Genomic DNA, 9,511 nt, shown 5'->3' with positions numbered 1-9,511 from the left:
CTCCAGTGTCTTAGGCAATGACCAACATTCTATGCCTTAGTTCTTGTATCTAAGAACTTGGCAAAAATTGATTTGTAATTATTCTTCACAATCAATCTTCTGGAATGTTCTCTGAAGATGCGATAATGCTTGCCACAAGATGTTACTACTGGGCATCTGAAATGAGGTTACTATGACTACAGGAATTACTGAGAACAGGTCTTCTGAAATGACAGTCCTCAACACTGGTGCAAGCGTTCCAGACTCTCCACATCCTTACATCTAAGACGCGAGCAGCCATCCTATGGGTGTGAGGCTGAAATCTCCTTCCAAACTGACTTCTTGGACCAGACACAGGCTCAATGGAGATCCATGCATTTTGTGGGAAGCAGTCAAGTCCTTTGCTTGTTTTGAATTAATTTTTAATTTTAGTTTTGCCCCTCAGTTCTTTACCAAATATGACTGTAAATATTCTATCCTTCTTTGTGGGTTCCCCCTTTTTTATTTCTTTTAAACACAGATATCATGAAGTTCAACTTGTCTTGTCATCTTTGGTGTCAAATTCAATACCACTGCCAAGAGTCTTTTTTGCTGTTGCTGTCAGTCAGGGCCTCACAAAGCTGGTTATTACCCTGTAGAACAGGCTTGGCCACTAACTCGCAGATATCCTCCTGCTTCTGCTTCCCACCAAGTGCTGAGATGAGCCTTAAAGAGATAGTTATCCATACTATCTTCTAACAACATTATCCACAGTGACCAAAGTGTGGAAACCACCTTGCCTACTGATAGACAACAAGTAAAAAATGTTATTCGTGCTCACTTTGGCAGCACATATACTAAAATTGAAACGATACAGAGAAGATTAGCATGGCCCCTGCACAAGAATGACACACAAATTTGTGAATCATTCCATATTTTTAATCTCAGGTGTTTAAGATACACTAGGAGAAATGGATTCATCAACAAAAGAAAATCTTAAGTCAAACAAATCCTTAACACAAAACATCCAGGAAATATGGGACACCATGAAAAGACCAAACCTAAGAATAATAGGTATAGAAGAAGGAGAAGAAAACTACCTCAAAGGGGCAGGAAACATATTCAGCAAAATCATAGAAGAAAACTTTCCCAACCTTAAGAAAGACATGCCAATGAAGGTACAAGAAGCTTACAGAACACCAAATAGAGTGGATCACAAAAAAAAAGTCCCCTCGCCACATAATAATCAAGAACCCAAATATACAGAATAGAGAAAGAATATTAACAGCAGCTAAGGAAAAAGGCCAAGTAATATATAAAGGCAGACCTATCAGAATTACACATGACTTCTCCATGGAAACTCGGAAAGCCAGAAGGTCCTGGATAGATATTCTACCAACACTAAGAGACCATGGATGCCAGCCCAGACTATTATCCCTGGCAAAGCTCTCAGTCACTATAGATGGAGAAAACAAGATATTCCATGACAAAACTATATTCAAGCAATACATATCCACTAACTCAGCCCTACAGAAAGTTTTGGAAGGAAAACTCCAACCCAAGGAAGTTAACTACAAGCAGAAAAACATAGGCATTAGAGAATCCCTCTCTACCAACAGCCAAAAGAACAAAGGGGTGAAATTCCACACATAATTCCAACAACAACAACCATTCCAAATCAAAGAAGAATGAGCAATCAATGGTCATTAATATCCCTCAACATTTGGCCTTAACTCACCCATAAAAAGACACAGGCTAGCAGAATGGATTCGAAGACAGACCCCATCCTTCTGCTGCATACAAGAAACACACCTCACCCTCAAAGACAGACATTACCTGAGAGTTAAAGGTTGGAAAAAAATTTTCCAATCAAATGGACTCAAGAAACAAGCAGGGGTAGCAATCCTAATATCTAACAAATTAGACTTTCAAATAAAATCAATCAAAAGAGATGAAGGAGGTCATTACATACTCATCACAGGCGAAATCCACAGATGAAGTGTCTATCCTGAATATCTATGCCCCAAATACAAAGGCATCCACATTCGTAAAAGAAACATTACCAAAACTTAAATCACATACAAAGCCCCACAGACTTATAGTGGGAGATTTCAACACACCACTCTCACCACTAGACAGGAATACCAGACAGAAACTCAACAAAGAAGCAAAGGGTCTAATAGAAGTAATGGCCCAACTGGGATTAACAGACATCTATAGAACATTTCATCCACATAAAAAAGACTATACCTTCTTCTCACCACCACATGGAACCTTCTCAAAAATCGACCACATACTTGGCAACATATCAACAGGTACAAAAAATTGGAATAACTCCATGCATCTTATCAAACCACCATGATTTAAAATTAGATTTCAACAACACAAATTGCAGAAAACCTACAAACTCATGGAAATTGAATAATGCACAACTGCACCATTCTTGGGTCAAAGAAGATATAAAAAAAAGAAATTAAAGACTTCCTAGAATTCAATGAGAATGAAGACACAACATACCCAAACCTATGGGACACTTTGAAAGCAGTGCTACGGGGGAAGTTCATAGCACTAAGTGCCCACATAAAGAAACTGGAGAATAGTTATACTAGAGAATTAACAGAACAGCTGAAAGCTCTAGACACAATGAAGCAAACTCCCCCCAGGAGGAGTAGACGCCAGAAAATAATCAAATTGAGGGGTGAAACCAATAAAGCAGAAACTAGGAAAACAATACAATACAAAGAATCAATGCAAGGAAGAGTTGGTTCTTTGAGAAAATCAACAAGATAGACAAACCTTTGTCCAAACTTACCAAATAGCAGAGAGTGAACACGCAAATTAACAAAATCAGAAATGAAAAGGGGGACATAACAACGGACTCTGAGGAAATTCAGAGAATCATCAGGTCATACTTTGAAAACCTGTACTCCACAAAATTCGAAAATGTAAAGGAAATGGATGACTTCCTGGATAGCTATCACTTGCCAAAATTAAATCAAGAACAGATAAGCAATTTAAATTGACCTATAACCCCTATGGAAATAGAAGCAGTCATCAAAAGTCTCCCAACCAAAAAAAAAAAGCCCAGGTCCAGATGGCCTCAGTGCAGAATTCTACCAGAAATTCAAAGAACAGCTTATACCAATGCTTCTCAAAGTATTCCACGCAATAGAAGCAGAAGGGTCTTTGCCAAACTCTTTCTATTAGGCTTCAATAACCTTGATCCCCAAGCCACACAAAGACACAACTAAGAAAAAGAACTTCAGACCAATATCCCTCATGAACATTGATGCAAAAATAATAAAATACTGGCAAATCGGATCCAAGAACACATCAAAATAATCATTCACCACAATCAAGTAGGTTTCATCCCAGGGATGCAGGGATGGTTCAACATATGAAAATCCATCAATGTAATCCACCATATAAACAAGCTGAGAAACAAAAATCACATGATCATCTCACTAGATGCTGAAAAAGGCTTTGACAAAATCCAACACCCCTTCATGATAAAGGTCTTGGAGAGATCTGGGATAACAGGAACATACTTAAACATAATAAAAAGCTACATACAGTAAACCAACAGCCAACATCAAACTAAATGGACAGAAACTCATTGCAAGTCCTCTAAAAGCAGGAACAAGACAAGGCTGTCCACTCTCTCCATACCTTTTCAACATTGTACTTGAAGTTCTACCCCTTGCCATACGACAACAAAAGGGGATCAAGGAGATACAAAATGGGAAGGAAGAGGTCAAACTTTCACTGTTTGCAGATGATATGATAGTTTACATCAATGACCCAAAGAACTCTACCAGGGAACTCTTACAGCTGATTAACACCTTCAGCAAAGTGGCAGGATACAAGATCAACTCAAGAAAATCAGTAGCCCTACTATATACAGATGATAAAAGGGCTGAGAAAGAAATCAGAGAAACATCACCCTTTACAATTGCCACAAACAACATAAAATACCTTGGGGTAACGCTAACCAAACAAGTGAAAGACCTGTATCGCAAGAACTTTGAATCTTTAAAGAAAGAAATTAAAGAAGCCCTCAGAAAATGGAAAGATCTCCCATGGTCTTGGATAGGTAGGATCACTGTAGTAAAAATGGCAATCCTGCCAAAAGCAATCTACAGATTCATTGCAATCCCCATTAAAATCCCAGCACAATTCTTCACAGACCTTGAAAGAGCAATAATCAATTTTGTATGGAAAAACAAAAGACCCAGGATAGCCAAAACAACCCTGTTCAACAAGGCAACGTCTGGAGGCATCACCATCCCTGACTTCAAGCTCTATTATAGAGCTATAGTCCTTAAAACAGCTTGGTATTGGCACAAAAATAGACATATAGACCAATGGAATCTAATTGAAAACCCTGATATTAACCCACACACGTATGAACATCTAATCTTTGACAAAGAAGCTAAAAATATACAATGGAATAAAGAAAGCATCTTCAACAATGGTGCTGGCATAACTGGAGGCTGGCACATAGAAGACTGCGGATAGATGCATGTTTATCGCCATGCACAAAACTTAAGTCCAAATGGATCAAAGACTTCAACAGAAATCCAGTCACACTGAACCTCTTAGAAGATAAAGTGGGTGGTATCCTTGAACGAATTGGTACAGGAGACAGCTTCCTGAACATAACACCAGTAACACAGACACTAAGATCGACAATTAATAAATGGGATTTCCTGAAACTGAGAAGCTTCTGTAAGGCAAAGGACACAGTCAGCAAGACAAAAAGGCAGCCCACAGAATGGGAAAAATATTCGCTAACCCCACATCTGAGAGAGGGTTATCTCCAAAATTTACAAAGGCCTCAAGAAGCAAGTCTCCAAAACACCAAAGGATCTAATTAAAAAGTGGGCTGCAGAACTAAATAGAGAATTTTCAATAGAGGAGTCTAAAATGGCTGAGAGGCACTTGAGAATGTGCTCAACATCCTTAGCCATCCGGGAAATGCAAATCAAACCAACTCTTGAGATACCATCTCACTCCTGTCAGAATGGCTAAAATCAAAAACACCAATGACAACTTATGCTGGAGAGGATGTGGTAAAAAGGGGAACACTCCTCCATTGCTGGTGGGAGTGCCAACTTGCCACTTTGGAAATCAGTATGGAGATTCCTTAGAAAAATGGGAATAAACCTACCACAAGACCCAGCAACTCCACTCTTAGGCATATATCCAAAAGATGCCCATTCATACAACAAGGATGTTCATAGCAGCATTATTTGTAATAGCCAGAACTTGGAAGCAACCTAGATGCCCCTCAACTGAAGAGTGGATAGAGAAAATGTGGTACATTTACACAATGGAGTACTAGTCAGCAGAAAAAAAAACAGTGGAATCCTGAGATTTGCAGGCAAATGGATGACACTAGAAGAAACCATCCTGAGTGAGGTAACGCAGTCACAAAAAGAGAAACATGGCATGTACTCTCTCATATATGGATTTTAGACATAGATCTGTGGAGTGCCAGCCTGCCTACAATCCCATGGCCAGAGAGTCTGGGAAACAGAACCTTCATTCAGTGGTTATTAAATGGAGAATCCAAAGTACAGTTTAAAAGTTTGTTCACCGTTCTGAGTAGAAAGATGAAATCTCTATCCCGCCTGAGACACAAACCATCCTTTTGTTTGCGAATCCACACTGTGTACAGTACCTGTGTCACCTGGCAGTTATCTGGGGCTATTGGATGAACTGCAGTGTACCAGTGTTTGCTTTCAAGTTAACTTCTTTTACTTAATGTTGGCCCAGAGTGCGAGTATAGTGATGCAAAGCAAACACAGGTCATCAAAAAAAAAAAATGAAAGGACAGATATGTGCTGGTTGGGCGTGGCAGTGCTGCAGGCTACACTGGAAAAATCGGTGCCTCGATCTCTCAGTTCTAAGACTCTTCTCTAGCAGATGCTAAAATCCACAGAAGCCTGATGATCCCTTAATGACATATGCATGTTCTATGCAGCTTCCCATATAATTTATCTTGGTCACTTACATAAAAATATGTTATGCTGGATATTTTTGATCACCGGTTGGCTGAATCCATAAATACAGAGCCTACACATAAGAAACAAATATATGTAAATGGATGAATGGGTAATTATAGACAGGGATAAATAGTTTGGTACTATCCAAGGCTTCAGGTATCCCCCAAGGTGGATCATTTATGAATGAGGCACAGCCTAACTCAAATTGATGATGCTAACAATCAGAAGTAGTTCCTCATAGTAGTAAGATGCCTCCTAATGACTTGCTTGCTATACCACAGTTCAGTGCACTGCTCGACCCTCATCTGAGAAGCTGCTCCTTCCAACAGAAGGAGATCAAGAGACCCACAACTGGACAATGTAAAGTGAGAAACCTAGGAGCACTCTGTCCTAAGGGGGATGTCCTCATCAAACCTCTCCCCCCAGGGCTCGGGTCCACGAAAAAGAAAAGATTTTAAAGCCAGAGGTGGTGGGTGACTTCAAGTGTCTTCAGACACAACAGGGCTGATACACATATTACCTCGGGGACTGTAGCAGTCTAAATAAGGCCTATATATGTTCAAGCTAGATGGGGTCCCAGAACTGAAATGGGGGTAGTGGGAGTAGACACTGACTCCCACCCCTTCCTAAGAAGCTATCTGCAATTGACATTCACTGGCAAAGGGAGAACCAGCTCACTTCATTCACAGCAGCTGGCCAACACAAAATGAACTCCATGTGACATTTTTGCCTGTTTTGTGGGGCTTTTTTTTTCAATTTTGTCATTTTTTTTCTTATTCAGTTGTTTTGATTTCCATTGTTTGCTTTTTTTTAAGAGATAACAAGGTTTGGTGTATAGGGGAGCAGAGAGAACAGAAAAACATGATCAAAATACACTATATAAAATGTTAATAAAAATAACTTTGATCAAATACCCAGAATTTATGACTATATTTTTTTATTGTGGGGAGTGGGGGTGAGGAACTAGTAGTTTCTTTCAGCCTCAGGCTTTAGTTGACCAGTATGCTTGTAATTTGGGGCATTCATAAACAATCCAGGCCCATTAATTCATCTGTTAAAACAAGCAGACAAATCCCCCCATGACTATAAAGGCTCCTATTAGCCTTTCATTTATCAGTTTAAAAGACCGAGTTTCCCATTGCTCTTGCCTAAATGTGAACTTCCAAAATGCCCCAAAGGGATAAAAGGCCTTGAAAGTTATGCAGAGCCTCCAGGTCACTGAGCCATGACCTCACCAGGAAAGGGCTTTGCTACAGGTGCTCAGCTTCACATGTCACTCTGATGTCTGTGTGGTTCATCACTAGTGTAAGCTCAGGACAAGTTTCAATGCCACTTGCCATGAATCACAAGTATCAGAACTACTTGACAGAGCTGGCTACCAGCATTAGTAATTAAACATCTTTACCAAAGCAAGCTTATCTGAGTGCACCGGCAGAAAGTAAAGTCAAGGGAGTTCAGGAAGGAAAAGAACTCAGACAGTGTGTATTGTAGTGGTTTGTCCAATCGTTATCTTGTTCTGCAAGTGCTGTGTGTGAGCACTATGCTATGGGAGAAGGATAGCAAAGAAGGAAATCAAAGGGTTCATTCAAGTGCCAGACCCAGAGAGGCCCATGTGGGAAAGAAAAATCAAGCTGAATATACTCACCGCCACCCTTGGTCTACAGAACTGCATGAAGAAGACTCATTGGGATTCTTCAGGAGACTCACTTGCCTCGGCAGTTAGAGACCATCTCATCAGGCATTTGTGCCTCCCCTTTCTGGCTTGGTTAAACCTGACTTTACAGCTTATGGATCTCCAGGAGACTTCAATACACCATTGTTGTACGTCTACTGGTTTTCTGTACCCATTTACTTATTTTTTTCTTTTATTTCAAACTAAAAGCCACATTTATTATTCTTCCATTATTCCATTTCCAACACTATTGGAACACAAACCGGACAGCAGGAATATTAAATACCTTTTCTAGTCACATACTGGGAATGCCTTTTCCAAATGAGGCGCATCAAATCAGGCCTGAGGCTAGGGTTTAGACAAAGTGAACTACACAAAATCCTATTTTCTATGCACTTTCAAATGTCTGTCCAAGTGCAGTATTACACCATGTGATTTTCCTAGACCAGTGACTGCAGGTTGTCCTCTATGTCTTCCGGACACTGCTGAGCGTTCCTATACAGATGTCTGAGAAGTTGGTGTTACTAGGAAATCCCATGTGTACTTTCATTAGAAGTGTCTCTCACCAGCTGGCACGAGTAACTTCTGCTGCTGCTACAGACTTACTATCCAATATCACAGCTTCCCAAGCTGCAAGTGCTGACATTCAAACAGTCACAGGTCTCCAGGCATCAGCCACTACTACTTTGGTGAGTTTCACTTCCATGGACACTCGCCCTACACATACTTATGTGTGGATATATTTGTAGGAACACTGCCTATTAGCCATTAAGTTTGAAGTTTGGCTGAACTCATGATTTGTAGTCTTCACAACAGAAAAAAATTAGGTTCATCCCGATCTAAAATAACACTTTTTCAGAGCTATTTCATATTCTTTAGAGTAAAAAGTAAAATATCTCACTGATGCAAAATTTAAGAAAGTTATTTTTCCAACTAGAATTTTAATAGTGAATATATTTCCTTTCAATGGTCTCTTTTGTGATATTTTGAAGAAAGATGTTATTAAATGAAATTCTACTAATAATATTTATTTTTAGCTTTTAATATACTTTCTGCTAAAAAATCAAGTTGTCAAGACACGAAAATATTACTGGTTTTGTTATTACAAAAACAATTGATAACTTTTACTTCACAAAGGATGAAAACACAAGACACTGATCTCATTGTAATACACTATTACAATACAATCATTAGTGGTAGACCAATACAACATTAAAGACTTTGTATACACACATGTACTTTGAAACAAACACGAGACAATTTTAACCCTTTGACATGTTCGTGACCACCAAGAGAAAGAACACCACAGATCACGGATTTGAGTCTAATTGGTTTCCTAGTACATAGTCAAGACACAAGAGCCCTACAGCACACACTGCATTACTAACGGCATCTGCAAGTCCACACATGCATCTCTGGAACTTCTCTCCACCCAAAGCAATCTCTGTCCACTGACAAGCAGCTTAGTCTGTTACATATTTAAGAAGATTACAGCATAGACAGTATCTTAGCCACAAGACTTAGGAGAAAGGTTCTGTACAGATCACACACACACACACACGCACGCACACACGCACGCGCGTGCATAAACTATTCCCCAGGAAGGCAATCTGGAAATTATAAATGCAATCCTAGGAAAAAGAATCATGGTCACACATCATTTCCTTGCAAATACTGATGAAGAAGTGTGTGGTGTCAGGAAGCTGTTGCTACAAAAAGAACAGAACACAGGAGTGAGAAAAGTATCTGCCATAGTTAACATGGATTTGGTTGATTTTCTAAAATGAGGTATAAAGTATGCCAGTAAATAAAAACAACACAACAAAAAAAAATTAAGAACCAAAATGCACATCTCCAAGGGGGGGGGAACCTG

General features: G+C 39.5%; 1 non-coding gene across 1 annotated transcript; it reads left to right on the top strand.

Moving 5' to 3' along the window:
- Window positions 1-791: 791 nt before the first annotated feature.
- On the top strand, window positions 792-898 carry LOC121143825. The gene has a single exon (XR_005881141.1). It is a non-coding gene; the product is annotated as a U6 spliceosomal RNA (small nuclear RNA).
- The last annotated feature ends 8,613 nt before the right edge of the window (window positions 899-9,511 follow it).

The sequence above is a fragment of the Mesocricetus auratus genome, unplaced genomic scaffold (genome assembly GCF_017639785.1).
Source record: "Mesocricetus auratus isolate SY011 unplaced genomic scaffold, BCM_Maur_2.0 Super-Scaffold_100013, whole genome shotgun sequence".
Taxonomy (NCBI): Eukaryota; Metazoa; Chordata; class Mammalia; order Rodentia; family Cricetidae; genus Mesocricetus; species Mesocricetus auratus.
Note: the sequence above shows the minus strand (reverse complement) of the source record. Positions and strands in the feature narration are given on the sequence as shown.